This window comes from Rhinatrema bivittatum, chromosome 6 (assembly GCF_901001135.1).
Source record: "Rhinatrema bivittatum chromosome 6, aRhiBiv1.1, whole genome shotgun sequence".
Taxonomy (NCBI): domain Eukaryota; kingdom Metazoa; phylum Chordata; class Amphibia; order Gymnophiona; family Rhinatrematidae; genus Rhinatrema; species Rhinatrema bivittatum.
Genome location: NC_042620.1, coordinates 268,294,183 through 268,310,314, shown reverse-complemented (window position 1 = coordinate 268,310,314; position 16,132 = coordinate 268,294,183). Strand labels below are relative to the sequence as shown.

Sequence of the window (16,132 nt, the reverse complement as noted above, 5' to 3'; positions counted from 1 at the left end):
AAGGTAGACCTTGTTCTATTTGGTATCAAACTGTACTCCCAGGTATTCTAGTGATTGTGATGGCTGTAGACAGCTCTTAGTTGTGTTCACGACCCACCTGAGTTCTTGTAGTAGATTCTTGACTCTGGTAGTCACGTGGCAACTCCTTTGGAGACTTTGCCCTGATCAGCCAATCATCCAAGTAAGGATGTACCAGTACTCCTTTCCTCAGTGCTGCCGCCACTACCACCATAATTTTGGTGAAGGTTCTGGGGGCGGTAGCTAATCCGAAGGGCAGCGCTCAGAATTGATAATGATGGCTCAGTATTGCAAAGCGCAGGAAGCGCTAGTGGTTCTGATGGACCGGGATGTGAAGGTAGGCTTCGGATAGGTCCAGGGAGGTTAAGAATTCTCCCGGTTGTACCGTCATTATAATGGAGCATAAGGTTTCCATGCGGAAATGTGGAACCTTCAGATAACGGTTGACGGTCTTGAGGTCCAGGATAGGCTGGAATGTTCCTTCTTTCTTGGGAAAGATAAAATAGATGGAATAGTGGCCAGTATTGTGTTGAAGTGTGGGCACTGGGGCTATTGCCTTCAAGCTGAGTAGCTTTGCTAGCGTGGTTTCCACTGCCAGTCTCTTGGAGTGGGAGTGGCATGGCGATTTCATAAATTCGTCTGGGGGGATGCTTTGGAATTCCAGAGTACCCCTCTCGAATGATAGTTAGGACCCACTTGTCTGAAGTTCTCTCGACCCATCTTTGGTAGAAGGTAAGTCTGCCCCCCTATGTCTTCTTCCTTTGGATGGGTCTGCATCTTCTCATTATGGGGTACGGCCGGGCCTGCCCCTGAGCTTGCTCCTCTCTTAATGTGCCTGTTTCGAAAGGACTGAGACCTTCCTGAAGGACGAGGTGCTTGGGACTGTGTATTCTTGTAAGGTTTAAAGCGCTTTGATACTCTACCCTTGGTTCTTCTGGGGGAGGAGTGCTGATATGTTCTTTTTTTCCTGTCCTCAGGTAATCGGGGTACTGGAGATTCACCCCATTTGTTGGCTAATTTCTCCAGTTCGCTCCCGAACAGGAGGGATCCTTTAAAAGGCATCTGTGAGGTTCGCTTTGGAAGTCACATCAGCCGGCCAATTCCGGAGCCATAATTGTCTTCTTGCCGCCACTGCGGCGGTGACACCCCTGATGAGGTGCATACGAGGTCTGCGGTAGCATCGGTGAGGAAGGAGACCGCAGGCTCCATCGCTTCTCCGGGCGTGCATGCGTCTCTGGCGAGGATCAAACAGAAGCGCGCCACTAAAACGCAGCAGGAAGCAATTTGTAGCATCATTGCTGAAACAAAGGACTGCTAAAGGATGGCTTCCAGCCTTCTATCCTGGGCGTCCTTCAGTGCCGTTCCCCCCTCCACTGAATCGTAGTGCATTTTGAGACTGCACAGATCATAGCATCCACTTTGGGAAAACGAAGACGTTCCTTAGCCGTGGGTTCCAGCAGGTATACGGCTTCTAGTGCACGCTCCCCTTTGAAAGTGGCCTCTGAAGCATTCCATTTCAGGTCAATCAGTTCCTGAATGGGCTCCAACATAGGTAAATAGCATGAGGCCTTACAGAGGTACACCAGCATGGGATTCTTCTTTGGTTCTACTGTGGGCTCCGTGCCTGGAAGACCCAGTGTCTTCATAGTCTGGGACACGAGGGCTGGTAATTTGTCCTTGTGGAAGAATCAGAGCATGGTCTGGTATGGCTCCATTCCTGAGGGAATTTCTCCTTCTTCCAGGGAGTCAGTTTCCTCTTCTGAGGTGTCAGGATCCTCATCAGGGATGATCTTGGTTAGGAGAGGCATGTCTCGAGGAACCCGGGAGGGACTGGGAAGTGCTTGAGCTTCCAGCAGGGTTTGAGTTATGTGGGTAGTAGGGGCTGGTTGTGCCTGGACAAAGGTTTGCAGCCCTTTAAAAAAAATTCCACCCAGGAGAAGGTTCCTGGGTCCATGTTGATCCCAGGGGAGATTGTAGTGGTCGCCCCGGAGGAATTTTCCTGTGGGGGCATAGAGTTGGAAATACTTAGGTTCGGGGTGCCACCATCAGTGGTTCCGGACCCCTCTCCTGGCTGTAGAGGGTCTTGATTTGGTTCTCCCTGGTTCTGTTCACACTGTTGGCACAGGAGGGATTCCAATTCAGGCTGCGCGGCTCTTAAGCGGCAGGCTGGGCAAAGAAAAGGTCCCTTGGCTTTCTTGGATGGCGATGCCATTGTTTGCGCACATGTAAGTCTTCAAAACTCGTCCGTGTGTGAGGTTATGCGCGCAGATGTGCTTAGTTGTGCAAGTAGGCAACAGAGTTTGTGAGCACGGCAGTTGTGAAAGTGGCCTAGTTGTGCGTGCCGCTGTGCGCTCAGCCCATAGATAAGCGTTTAAGTTAGGGGCTTCAGGCCTCCAGCCTGCCCCGCGCATACCACCGGTTGAGGGGGGAAAATGGCACAGACGATCCCAAAGGTAAGATGGCGAGCCCCCTGGAGGGTCTCCACATGTGTGGACCCTCACACCGAATCGGGGCCTGCCCAAGATGGGCTACTCAACCAGATTTTAAAGCCTCGGAGGAAGGAACGTACGGCTATTCGAGCCTCGGAGACTTAGAAGTAAAGGTTTCTATCTTACCTGGTCTCGGCACTCACTGGTCGTGTGCTGGACAGTCTCCAGCTGCAGGGGGAGAGGGAAATACCTTCACTGCTGCGCTCGAATCTGTACCCACTGCCTTTCAGCCACCCTGGGGGCTAAGTCCACGCCAGATTGGCTGTCGGACCAAGGCTCACCTCTGAGGGATATCGAAATTCACCTCTGAGGGAGGGACAGTTAGGTTTCACCGCAGGAGATGCGAGACTCTCTTAAGATAAATTTTCTCTTCTTTCTTGCTGTAAATATTATACTATTCTGGGGTATATGTATATGGTATATGTAGGCTGATGTCAGCTTTCACATCTGACTCAGTCTCCCATCTGCTATCAGGAGAGCACAATACCCATTGGTCCTGAGTCCATCTGGCTACATGCTAGGAAACAGCCATAGCCCTGGCTATCTTCAAGCCCACTTCGGGAGATTCCCACTACCAAGCCACTAACTTCACCTTCTTAGGCAATAGAAAAGCTTTAAGGAGCCCTCACAATCCCTCCAGGACCGGGTTCACCCCCTTATTAGCCAAGTCTGAGAAACCTTAATCCCCAGGCTCCTCCAGCACCTGTGGAATTAGCAGGCCCAGCTCCTCCCTACAGAACTGGCAGACTACCAGAAGATAGTCACCTTCCGTAATTTGAATCTTGTCCGGATCCTGCATTTGATCCCCTCAATGCAATAAAAACCAGGTATGGATCCACTAACGTGTCAGTAAGGTTCTTATCCAGATCCACCGGGTCATCCATCTTTTCTGACGTGTCTCCTCCCACCATGGACCGCCTAAGACGCAGGGCCCGCAAGATCCCTTTGGTCTCTGCATGGCTGCGATCCCTAAGTTTCTTAGTTGCCTGGTGGTCCCCGTTTCCTTCCTGGCCAAATAGGTCTCATGGAGTAGGACAAAATCTGCTGAAAAATCTTCCAAATCAGAAAGGTCCGGATCCGCATCCCCCTGCCACCAGCAGGGTATTGCTCTGTGGGAAACATGGGAGGGGAGTCCCCAGGCTCTGAAACAGCAGCCTGACTCCCAGCACTTGCAGCTAAAATGGCCACTGGTTCCTCTGACCCCACCTGGGGCCTCTAGAACCAGCTCCTGCCACCCCTCAGGGGTCCCAACCAGCTCCTGCCACTCCTCAGGGGTCCCAACCCCTCTGGAGACATTCCCCACAAAACAGTCGAATCAAGGCAAACCTGCCTGGAACCACAGCCATGGCAAACTTTCCCATGCAGCGCAAGAGATGATGCAGACGAAAAAAGTAGGCCTAAAAATAGCCCGATTGCAGCACTGTCGGCGGCGCTTTCTGGTGCTGATCAAGCACCCGGCCAACTCAGCGATTCATCCCCACTCACCTGAACTGCCTCCTGGCAGAGAAACTGCACTCAGCTGCCCAAACCCTGCTTAAAAGCCGCTCCTTCCCTCCCCCAAACTGAATTAAAGGGGCACACACCAAATAAGGGAAACAAAATGAAGTACTTCCCTGCTTCTGGTGAAGGAGGCTGTGCACAAGAGATGGCAGGGACTCAGAGGGGAGTGAGGGAACTGGAACCACCAGCTATCACCCTCCCTGAAGATAAGGGCAGAGCTAGCACAAGGATTACCAACCTCTTGCTCGCCCTGGTCTACCTGAGGGATGGCCCATGAAGGAACCTAACACCTTGAGGAGTTAAAATCTATTTTTTTTTAAACTCCAGACTGCAGGTTTGCACCTATACCATCTGCTGAAGGACTGCAGGTGGCACTCTTGGTTATATGTAGCAGTTCCTGAAAGTTTTGTTCTCTGCCTCCTTCTGCTGGTAGACACACACAAACCCACTTGTCTGGACTGATCCGGGGTACAAACAGGAACAGCCCCTTTTTTTTTTTTTTTTTTTTTTTACTTCTAATGGAATACATCTGAAATACTATACAGACCACAGTTCCTTTCAAGTGTCCGATATAAGATGGACTGTTAGCAGAAAGATTAAATACATGCTCCTCTTCTATATGAGAGAAAAAGGACAGCCATGTGGAAAGCATATAGAGTATGGAAGCCTTTTACTAACCATGCTAATGAAATGTGGTTGGTTTTCTAAGCGTTTTTTAGCCCCCTATTGACAGAAAGGGAGAAAAGTATTAGTAAATCATACCCTTAAAGACCCAATGAAGATTTGCTTTAAAAAAATATATAGATTAAAATTAACTAAACCTGACTTTTGGGACTTCTTTTCTTCCAAGTTCCAAGGTTTCACTTTCCTTGTATTCTGTTGATAGCTGGAGCCCAGAGAAGGAATAGGGTGTATCAGATAAGCAACCCTCCCATATCATCTACTACTCCTACTATTCCCAAATACAAAAATACACATTCCAGAAATGCAAATACCCCAACCCCCTGTTAGCCAGCTGTAAAAAGGAGCAGGATGCAAAAACTGACAGTTAGCAAGGTAAAATATACTCTTCATAATAAAAAGAAGAAAGGTTAAAGTGGGAAAGGGAGGGCAACAGAATGAAGGAAGTCTGGAGAAGAATCTGAGGAAGAGGATGTTGGTAAAGAGGAGGCTCTTGATGCTCTTTATCAGATGGTAGCTCCTTCACACTCTCCCCCCAGTTTCACCTTTGAGCTCACAACACTTCTCGCTTCCGCTTTGTGACATCACTGACAGCCAGAAGCTACTCCACCCAGTTACCCAGCCCACTATCTACTGCAAACACTCAGGACCATTCTGATGTATGTTCTGGCCGTCAGACTTCCAGGGGCCCAGGAGGCAATTTTCATTCCACTGATTGGAAACACTGCTAAAGCCTGTGACCGATGCTGAGGTAGGAGCCCTGGAGAGAGGGAGGGACCAACAGAGTCTCAGTACTGGGGTGCAGGAGCAGCAAGTCTCCAGTAGAGTGTGGCAACCATACAGGAGTTTGGATTTTTTATGAAGTCTGTATGTTTAAAGTGACAATGTTTAATTTTTAATTATTTATGTTTCTGGTATTATGGATGTTATTTGTAAGCCACAATGCACAGTTCTGTATGGAAGTATGCAGCTAACAAGATTTTTAAATAAACAGAGGAGATGCTAGTGGGACCCAGCAGCAGAGGCTTTGGCGTTGTGTTGTGCCTTCTAGACATGGAGGAAGGAGGGGAAAAAAAGCTCTTCTGAGAACTTCTTTGCAGAAAAAATGTCCCAGAAATAGCTTTAGGAATATTCGGTAATCAATCGGCGATACCACCATCTTGAAGGCGTTCCTTACATATTCAGTGTCCTTGGTTGAGGCACCCAAGTTAAACTTCTGCATCCATGCTCCTGCCTCTTTCCCCAGAATTCTTCCCCCTAGATCTATTCTTCATGTGGCTTGTCTCACCACTTCCCAGCATCCACCCCTTCACCCCCTCTCTCCTGCATCTGCTCTACTTGCTGGCTGCCTTTGCCCAGTCTCCAGCACCTGCTTCCTCTTGCCACTTGCCTTGCGCCCCTTTCTCCAGCATCTATTCCCCCCACTACCTGACTTGCCCCTTTCTGCAGCATACAATCCCTCCTCACTGCCTGCCTCACCCAGTCTCCAGCATTTGCTTCACTTGCCTTCCTCTTCTCCAGCATGTTCCCCATTCTGACTGCCTCACCTCTTCTCCAGCATCTATTCCCCCTCACTACCTGCCTTACCCAGTCTCTGCCACCCCTCTCCAACATCCACTCCCCTCCTTACCCCTTCTCCAGCATCTGCTCCCCCAGCTCACCACCTGCTTGCCACGTATTGGGCATCCATTCCCCGCCTCGCTCCTTCTCCAGCATTCACTCCCCTAGTCACTTGCTGCTCTCGTCTCCAGTATCTACTCCTGCCCTTCATAGCCCACGTCAGCCCTCCAGTACCCGCACTCCCCTCAATCCCCCACCGCTTGCTTCCCTCTTCCCCAGCATCCACGCAAGGGCACAAAGTGGCATGTCAGGCTGATGCCACCAATAGGCTGCATTATAAGTTGCTCATGCTAGTGCTGTTTTTAGAAGTGGAGCCATTTAGACCATTTAGGAAAAGGGGCTGCATTAGGGCCATAAGGAGTTTTCAGCTTCTGTGGAGGGTGGTGCTTGCCATGGGGAAGAAAGGTACTGGTGGTATTAAGCTGCGGGTTCTGCAGGGCTACCAGGGAAAGCCAGTGATTCCTAGAGTTCCCAAACAAGCTTACCATCTCTTCAGATCTCTGAAGAGGGCATGGATATTGTCTCCCAAGGATGCAAGCTTTGGAGGCACAGAGTACAAAAATCCTCACTATTATAAGCCAGATTCTAAATTTTAGTCTCTCTCCCTGGATTAGGTTATCCAGAAAGTTTTGCTGCTCATACCCCAAATCCGCCATGTTGTAACAGAAGGGTAAGAGAGAAAGGGAAAGGAGATGTAGTGAGGAAATGGATAAGGGAAAGGAAGTAGAAAGGCAGCAGGAGTGCATGGGGATAGGTGTGAAAGTAGCCCACCCAATTCAGATTACGTTACTGGTGTGAATTTTCATGTGTTGCTTTCCATCCACCCTCCATGTCCCCTACTTCCCTATATGGGCAGATATTGCATGGGGGGGGGGGGGGGAAGAGGGGAGACAGGGTTGCCAACTTTGGAGAAATCTAGAAATATTACTATCTGCCCACTTCTAGAAACCCCAATTCCCCGCCCCCCTTTTGCCCAGCATTTCAAATCACCAAAAGGGCCAAACATGGTCCTCCACCTTAAACTCCATAGGATTCTTGTCCTCCCCATCCCAGCTCAACAAACTGAAAACATCTCCCCACTCTCTCAACCCTAATTTGAAATGTCCTATGTGGCCCTTCTCTTAAAAATGATTAAGAGCACATCTTTACCTTAAGTGTATATATCACCTATATCCTATGCCGTGTACAAAAGGATCCATAAGGAAATCTAACATACATAATAGCAGGAACATAAAATCAAATACATACAGCTAACATGACTAAAAAAATAAACGCATGAGTAAAACCAAATACATATACAAAAAAAACCTAGAAGCGATAAGGACTTAAATCAAGGAAAACAAACCACATTAACCTATGGAGACACTAATAAAATGCCTGCCTGAACAGCCATGTTTTTAAAAGGTTCTTGAACAACTTCATACCATCTACTTGCCTCAATACGAAAGGAAGAGAATTCCAGAGAACAGGTGCCGCCACTGAAAAGGCAGAGTCCCTGGTTGTACAGAGTCTGGATGTAGAGGCAATGGCATGTCTAAGTAAGCCTTGTTGGGAAGGCCGTATGTGTCGAGTAGGCCAGTAAAGATGTAAAAGAGCATTACCCCCATGGAGAAACAGAAGATGTGGTCAATTTGAAGGTGATTACAGCAATCTTATATTTGATACGCTCAGTAATGGGTAGCCAATGTAACTCAGTTGAAAGTGGGGGTAATGTGAGCTTGTTTCTTTGTGCCAGCAATGAGACGAGCAGTGGCATTAATCAGTAACTGCAGGTAAACCCAAAATGGCAGATTTGCAGTAGTCCAAAGGGAGAATTGAGGCCTGTATCATTAACCTGAAGTCAGGGAGGGTCAAGCAAGAGTTTAAGACTACAAAAAAACGATTTAAAAAAAAAAAAAAAAAGTTTTATTCTGCTTTTCATGTGTGGTCAAAACACCTATGTTACAAATACATGAGTCAAGTGGAAAAGAGGCATTAATCAAAACTGAAGTGAGCGCAATATTGGAGAGGGAACGGCAAATTAACAAACCCTCAGGCCGATACAGTAAAGCTCAGCAGCAATTACCCCATTTCTAACCCGCTTTGTACCCGCAATTTGGCCGCGTAAGTCCAACCCGCGATTCACTAACCCTTTTAACCCATCCTTACCGATTCTTTAAATCAACAGGTAACCCTTTCCGCCCGCGGCATGTATATGAGATTTAAACGCTCTGATTAGCTATTCCCTCCCATTCAGTAACGTGCGCCCCGACTAACGCCTTTTTAACCTGCAGTTTAGCCACGTCTTTAACCTGCTAAATTACCGCCTACCCTTACCCCTGCGTTAGAGGCAAGGGTAAGGGTAGGCGGCAAACTTTCCCCCAGCCCCCCGTTCACCTGCCCTGGCCGCGTCCATGGGTGCCGGTCTCACTTTCTCTTTCAGCATTCCTTCTCCCGCTTCAGCAGCCCGGGGCAGATCGAGCGCTCTCTGCAAGGCACTCTCCGCGAGGCGGCTTCCAGCAGCCCCCGCCCGCAAAGATGCATGAACGCACGCCTGTACTTCCAATTTGGGCGCTCAAGGCACCTTCACTGCCTTCAGCACCCAAATGGGACCTACAGGCGGTGCAAGCTCATCATGCCAAAAAAAACTGCACCAGCAGGCAACTGCCCGGGCCGGGGGGGGGGGGGGGGGGCAGCTCCCCTACCTTTCCTGCATGCGGGGCAGCTCCGGCTCGCCTGCCTGCCTCCTTCTGTTCCGCCGCTCACTGCCTCCCCAGCGCCATCTTACAGCTTGTGACGTCACGCACGCCCATTCATGCGCCCAAATTGACGGGTGCTCCAGTCAGCGAAAGCGTATGAACGTACGTACTTTACACAGAGAAGCAAGGAACACATTAAAAAGCATGGCTGAAAGAGCTGAACCTTGTGGTAGGCCTGTATTCTTATTGGCCCAACGAGAGAAGTTGTCAAGCTCTACTTGTTGATGGCACTCAGTAAGAAAAGATGAAAACCAATGTAATGCAGTACTGGAGATACCACAGTCACATAAAAGGTGGAGTAGTACGAATGATCGAATGTATCAAAGGCTGCTGTGATGTCCAGTGAAACTAAAATGTAACTATTCCCATAATCCATACATCTTCTAAGAAAATCTAACAAGTGTATTTCATACATTAGTATGTTTGAATTTGTATAGTAATTCAGGTTGTGAAAAACTTAATAAAAAAAAAAAAAGGCCCCTGGCCTAAAATAAAAGGGGGAAAACTCTGGAAGTGTTCTAGAGAGAGGTAGTGTTACTGACAACCCCTTCTCCTCATCCTCTCTTGCTTCAGGTAGGAAATGATCCTGTTTCCTCCAGAGCACTACTAGTACTAACCTGAAAGCGAAGGGAAAAGGGAAAAAAGCCTTTTCCCTGCTCTTTTGGGCAGAGCCCGGGAGGGGGAGGGGAAACCAAAGCAAGAAGGATCATGCTAATTGCTTGCACTTGCAAGTTGAGAAACAGCCAGCAAGGAGAAAGGGAACACTTGGCAGACTGGGTGGAATGTGCTCAAAAGTATTAAACACTGCAGAGAAAAAGAAAAAGCTGGAAGGTAAGTACTGTAACAAAACAGAGGTGGCCTAGAACTTAACAGTGGTGGAAAAGGGGAGCAGAAAGGCCGTATTGGTGGGGGCAGAGTGTAAAATACTTTCTCTCAGAAGTTCAGTATGATTATTTACCCCAAATCCCATTTGTTACCTCAACACCGTAGATAGTAAATCGGGCTGCAGGGCTTCCTTGACCAGCTGTGCCTCTTGTGGAGCCCTCAGAGGAGCTTGAGCACTGATGAAGACAAAAAGAGGGGAGGAGGAGGGAAAGCGTTAGGCGTGAATAAAGTAACAGGTCAATCCAGTAACGAGTGGTAGGAAGAGCTGCGTTAGTGCCCAGCGCACCCGCGGTTGCCGCACGCACAGTCCAGCTCACCTACCGCTCAATCCTGTATGTAAATAGCTTGCAAATGCAAGCTGCGTCTAAGAAGCGTCCGTGAAGTGTTAGGCCCGCGCAACCCATTTTATTGTATAGAGCGCTATACAGTGCCTAAACAGTAACCTGGATGCGCGGGCCTAACGCTTCACGGACACGCTGGTATCTGACATTTGAAATGACAGGTACCAGGAAGTGGACAGTTCTCCGACGCTCAGGATTGTCAGCCCTCTCTCCCCTCCTCCCGAAGCAAGGCGCAAAAAGCAGCCTTGCTCCGGGAGGAGGGGAGAGAGGACTGGCAGTGTAGAGCGACGAAACGACTTACTTTTTTTGCAGCCCTCCTCCGGAGATGGACATCGGCAACGACGGACGCGGCTTCCCTGCCTCCAGCTGCCCGCGAAGATGGACGCATCGCACGGGTGAAAGCGGCCCCTGTGCGTGCAATTGGGCCGCTCAAGACGTGACATCACATGCCGTGACGCCAAACGTCGTGACGTCACATCTTGAGCAGCCCAATTGAACGCACAGGGGCCGCTTTTTCCCGTGCGATGCGTCCATATTCGCGGGCAGCTGGAGGCAGGGAAACCGCGTCCGTAGTCGCCAATGTCCGTCTCAGAGGGGGGCTGCAAAAAAAGTAAGTCGCTTCGTCACTTTACACTGCCAGTCCTCTCTCCCCTCCTCCCGGAGCAAGGCTGCTTTTCGCGCCTTGCTTCGGGAGGAGGGGAGAGAGGACTGGCAATCCTGAGCGTAGGATTGCCTGTCCTCTCTCCCATCTCTCTCTTGCAACTTTTTTTTTCGCTTTTGTTGCTTCAGGAGGAGGGGAGAGGACTGGGGCTGCCCCGGAGACCAGCACCCATGGACGCGGCCAGGGCAAGTGAGCGGGGGCTGGGGGAAAGTTTGCTGCCTACCCTCACCCCTGCGTTAGAGGCAGGGGTAAGGGTAGGCGATAAGTTAGCAGGTTAAATGCGCAGCAAAACGGCAGGGTAAAAAAGCGATAGTCGGGGCACGCGTTACTGGATGGTAGGGAATAGCTAATTCAATCGTTTACATGTAATATACATGCCGCGTGCGGAAGGGGTTATCCGGGGATTTAAGGATGTGGTAAGAGTAGGTTAAAGGGGATTGTGGATCGCAGGAAGGGCTAACGCGGCCGGAAAGCGGGTTAGGAGCGGGGTAAATGCGGCCGCACTTTACTGGATTGACCTCTAAGTAAGCAAAAGCTCCCTGAGGTGGCTGTGGAAGCTCCTCAGCAGGACCTGCAGAGATTCCAAGGCCCCGGAGGAAGCAGAAGGTCCCTGCTCACAGCCCTCTCTGCAGTCCTGCAAACACAAGAAGAGGAAAATAAGATACAACTGACTAAACCAGACCTTCTATAGTATTAAATTATAAGGTTTCTTGTAGTCTGACTGTAGCTGGAGCTCGAGGAAAGAATGGAATGTCAGATAAGCAACTTTCCTCCTCCTACTTCCCCCAGCATGCAAATACCCTACCCCAACATTAGGCACATGCAGAATATGGCAGTCGGGAAGCAGAAACTTATACAACTAGCGAAGTAAAATATTCTGCTCATTGTAAAAAGACAAAATGCTAAAGAAAAAGAGGGCGAATAATAGACAAAATGTAGAAAGTCTAGAAAAAGAACCACGGCTAAAAAGATGATTACTCAAGCGGTGGCTTGAGATAGGAAAACTAGGAGAGCAGCAAACGCCTTTTACCGCAAGTAACAGCTCCTCAAATCTCTTTCCGATCTCACGACGTGCCTCACATCCGCTTTGTGACGTCACGACACTCTTTCCCGCAACTCAGCTCGTTCTCCCTGCTACGCATGCGCAGATAGGACCTTTCTGGTGTATGTTCCGTTTGTCAGACTTCCGGGGTCCTAGGGGGGGGGGAGGTGATTTCCGTTTGGGTGATGGTTTGTTTGGAAACGTATCTACAGCGTGTTACGCTGAGCGGGGCTGAGGTAGGGGGGCCTGCGAGAGGGTTAGCGGTAGAATCTCAGTACCGGGGTGCAGAAGCGACGGTTTCCAGGTGGCGACCATGCCGAGGGTAGCTGGTAGTGCAGACCTGGCGAAGGAAATTTTCGCCACAGCTTTGTGACTTCTAGACACTAGAAGTGCAAAAGGTAAATTGAGCAGCTTCCTCGCAAGAAAACTATTCCAGAAATAGCTTTAGGAATGTTGGATAGCTAAGTGGCCATCATTGCCCCTCTGGATACTAGATGTCATGCCAAATCGAACTGCTTTCTGTATGTGATATGATGTATTCTGCTTCTCATTATGTATACACCATTACACCCTTTCCATTACATATCCAGCTTGGCACATCTTTCACGGCTGTATATCTGGTTCTGTATCATACCCTTCCTCCCACGGCTGACATTGCATTTCTCATGTCACCTCTCCACCTTGTATCATTGTATGCATAACATCCCCCATCCCTTCCTCCATCATCCTAGCATCTGATGGAACTTGTCATATCTCCCATATTTAATTTATGCTTCTGTGTTCTACAATGGTAAATAATTGAGCTGTAGTTCTTTTACCTTCTTATTTAAAGATAATGTCACAATGATTGGCGTGGAGGAGTTGCCTAGTGATTAGAGCAGCATCCTGCGACCCAGGAAAGCCAGAGTTCAAATCTTGCTTAAACTCCTTGTGACCTTAGATGCAAGTCATTTTACCCTCCTTTGCCTCAGGTACAAAGTTAGGGAGTCATTTATTAAGCTGCAGTATTTTCCCCAGAGGGGAAAAAAAATCACAGGTTAATAAATCCCTAAAACTTCCCAAGATGTGGGGGGCCATCATCTTGTTAAAGGGTCTGAGAGGCTGAATATGTGCCTCCGGCCCCCCCTGAGGGCTCTGGTGAGACCTCTTCTCCTGCTGCTTCTTGAGGCAGGTCCAGTGGATGAAATATATATATAGCAGCACAGGCCTCCAACACCCCCCCCCCCCCCCCCACACACACACACACCTTCTCTGTACCTTTAAATCCTGGTGGGTTAGTGAAGCACAGATCGCCCCCCTAGTCTCCAGGCTCTACATCATCACTGTAAAAAATGGCACTGGCCAACCTGTTTTCTTCATGTCTCTATCACATGATATTGGCCCATAAATTCCTAATGCAGCTTAGTAAATGATCTTAGATTGTAAGCCCTGTGGAACAGAGAAATAACTACTATACGTGAATGTAATTAGCTTGGAAATGGCTGATAGTCACACATGGCGGAATATAAATCTTAAATTAAATTTCTTAAAAATGTAAAGGAATTACTGAAATTTCAATAGATTATGTTCCTGAAGACCAGTTAAAACTATAAAGATGGGGGTGAGTAAAAAGTTTATCAGATAGCATAAGTAAAATGTATTTCCTGTCTGAGTAAAGTGGTTTCTGTACCAGAGTTTGTGATTGCTTTCTATATCTGAATACTCTGCTTTTCAAGTGTTTAATTTTTAATTTTTTGTTCACTTTCATTAGTAATAGAGTTTACAGAGCAAAAATATGTTTTAAAAATATATGCATCTTTTTGCACTGAAATCTTTTAAAATATGATTCATGCTATACATAACTTTTAGTTAAAATGCTGACTTATTGTACATATATATATATATATATATATATATATATATATAATATAAAATTAAATGTCTGTGAATGTAACTCAGGTTAGAAGTCTGGGTGCTTTCTGGCCCCCTGAATGGCCTGCCAGACAGATCTGGTCAGATGAGTGCCTGCATTTCTCCTAGAACTTCTAATTAATTGGGCAGCAGATCAGTCCAACAGAGATTTTGTAAAATGATCTTGTTTTAGGATGAATTTACATCAAAACAAAAGTAATTGTTTAGAAAATGGCTGCTAAGCCCTTTCTTTCCTTCCTTTGTCTCTTCTCCCATGCAGGTTCTCTAGAGCTCAGGGGCATGAGGGAGGTCTGAGATATAGCAGACTTGCTTGGCTCGTTTTTTCTTTTCTAAAAGATTAGTTGAGAAGAGCAGTGTCAGTCACTCAGATTCCTGTATGGCTAGAATCAAACCAATAAATTAAGAGTTGGTCAAAACTCCTGCAGCATTATTTGCACAATTGTTTTAGGGGAAAAGGGTTAGTGTAAGTTTTGCCTAAGGCATACATTTGTTAGCATACAATTTCAAATGATTTTTAAAGTAGATTTTCTTAGACTGATGCACATAAAATCTCATGCGACTTGCATCTTAAATGCAGCACAAATGCCAGAAATTTTGCACATAGAAAATACCTATTTAGTAATCTCTAGTAATTTTTTACTTTGAATATTTGCTAATATTTTAACAAATCATATAGAACAACCATTTTCTGCCAATCAGTGCAGAGAGAGATTTAAACAATCTACATGCTGTAATGTATTTTATAGTTTCTTGAATTTATATTGTATTGATACTCCATTAAATTATTTACTTTCTTATATTGTATTTTATGAATTGCGTGCCTGCTCAGCCCCTCAGTGAAAGAGGGGGAGTTGACCAGGATCTTTTTGTGTTGGTGTTTGATTATTTGTCCTTTTATATATTATTTTAAGTTAAAATTAAGTTTAATAAAATTTGCTATACAACCATTCAAAATAATAAAATCATAAAAAATCAATATAAGCAATGTAACAAAAGAAAACCTAAGTATATATCAGATATGACATACCATTTTGGTTATGTATTGTTCTTTATGTATTTGATTTTGTATGCCCTATATATTTTATTTTTAGAGTATGTTTGATTGCATTTTGTTTTGCTGTAAACTACATTGGATAGTCCTTAGGAGCAGAAAGGCAGTGTATATAAATTCCAAATTAGATTAGATAATAGAAAATCGAACAAGAAGTACAGTTTTCTCTGCATATAAAGCAACTATTTGGCTCTGAAAAGTAGGAGAACGAGGATCACTAGTTTAACTTTTAAAAGAAAATGAAAGTAGGAAACAGCAAAACAAGAAACTAGTGTGCTAGAATAACTATAGAAAGAAAATTGTTAGCAAGAAAAATTAATAAATCTTAGATTAATATTCACCCAAAAAGTTTGAATCTGGAGGGTAGGGCTGTACATTAATTTAAAACAAATGGTCTTACTGAACTAAAAATAGTTTTGCCTGAAAATACCTGAAGCTTTTTGAATATTTTTGGCTTCTTTGAAAAATTAAAAAATAAATACAAAACAGGTGGCTTTGCTGGGCCCCCATCACTACTTCCTAGAGTCTTCCAAGGCCTCCACAGGTTTCTCCAGCCTCCCCCTATTAGGCGGAGCACAATCTTCCTCACGTTTCCCTGCAAATGGACTGGGGAACTTCCCAGCCCCCACTTATCCCTTCAATGGGGTTATGCTCTCTGTATTGAAAAAATCATCCCATTTGCTCCTGCCCCGTTGGTCTCTTTTTAAAAATGGCTCTAGCCAGCCCTGAGACCAACAACAAAGCAATGTCAAATTGGTGCCAATTTTGGGACTAGACAACACCATTTTGTTGTATGACTGTATGTTTGTCCAGCCGTACATCAGAATGGCGCCAGATGGCCCTGAGACTGGGGCCATTTTGATGACAGTCTCAGAGCCAATTGGTGCCATTTTCAAAGGCACACTGGCAAGGCAGGAGTGAGTGGGAATCACTTCTGCCTTTTTCTGACAGACCAGACCAAACCCCATGGAAGAGGTAAGTGGAAGCAGAAGTCCTGGCCCCAGCTTCTTTGAGTTGGGGGGAGGGGGGGTGGCGGCCTGGAGGTTTGGAGGCACCTGGGGAGACCCTAGATGAGCTTGGCTATGCCCAGCTGGTTAGTTCCGTCTCCTGCTTATTGGCATTTGGATAGGGAAGTCAGGGGAGGCACTAGCATATTGGCAAATGGATGGAGGAGTCCCTGACTTATTGGTGGCTG

General features: G+C 46.8%; 2 protein-coding genes across 2 annotated transcripts in view; one reads left to right on the top strand and one right to left on the bottom strand.

The window, feature by feature from the left end:
- LOC115094272 (zinc finger protein 671-like) overlaps positions 1-10,143 on the bottom strand; it is a 150,208-nt gene extending 140,065 nt beyond the window's left edge. Inside the window, exon 1 of the mRNA XM_029607159.1 lies at positions 10,024-10,143. The gene's annotated coding sequence lies outside the window, so the exon portion shown is untranslated. The remainder of the gene's footprint in view (positions 1-10,023) is intronic.
- Positions 10,144-12,169: 2,026 nt separating this feature from the next.
- The window catches only part of LOC115094263 (oocyte zinc finger protein XlCOF6-like), an 84,340-nt gene continuing 80,377 nt past the window's right edge, over positions 12,170-16,132 (top strand). The window contains exon 1 of the mRNA XM_029607132.1: positions 12,170-12,211. The gene's annotated coding sequence lies outside the window, so the exon portion shown is untranslated. The remainder of the gene's footprint in view (positions 12,212-16,132) is intronic.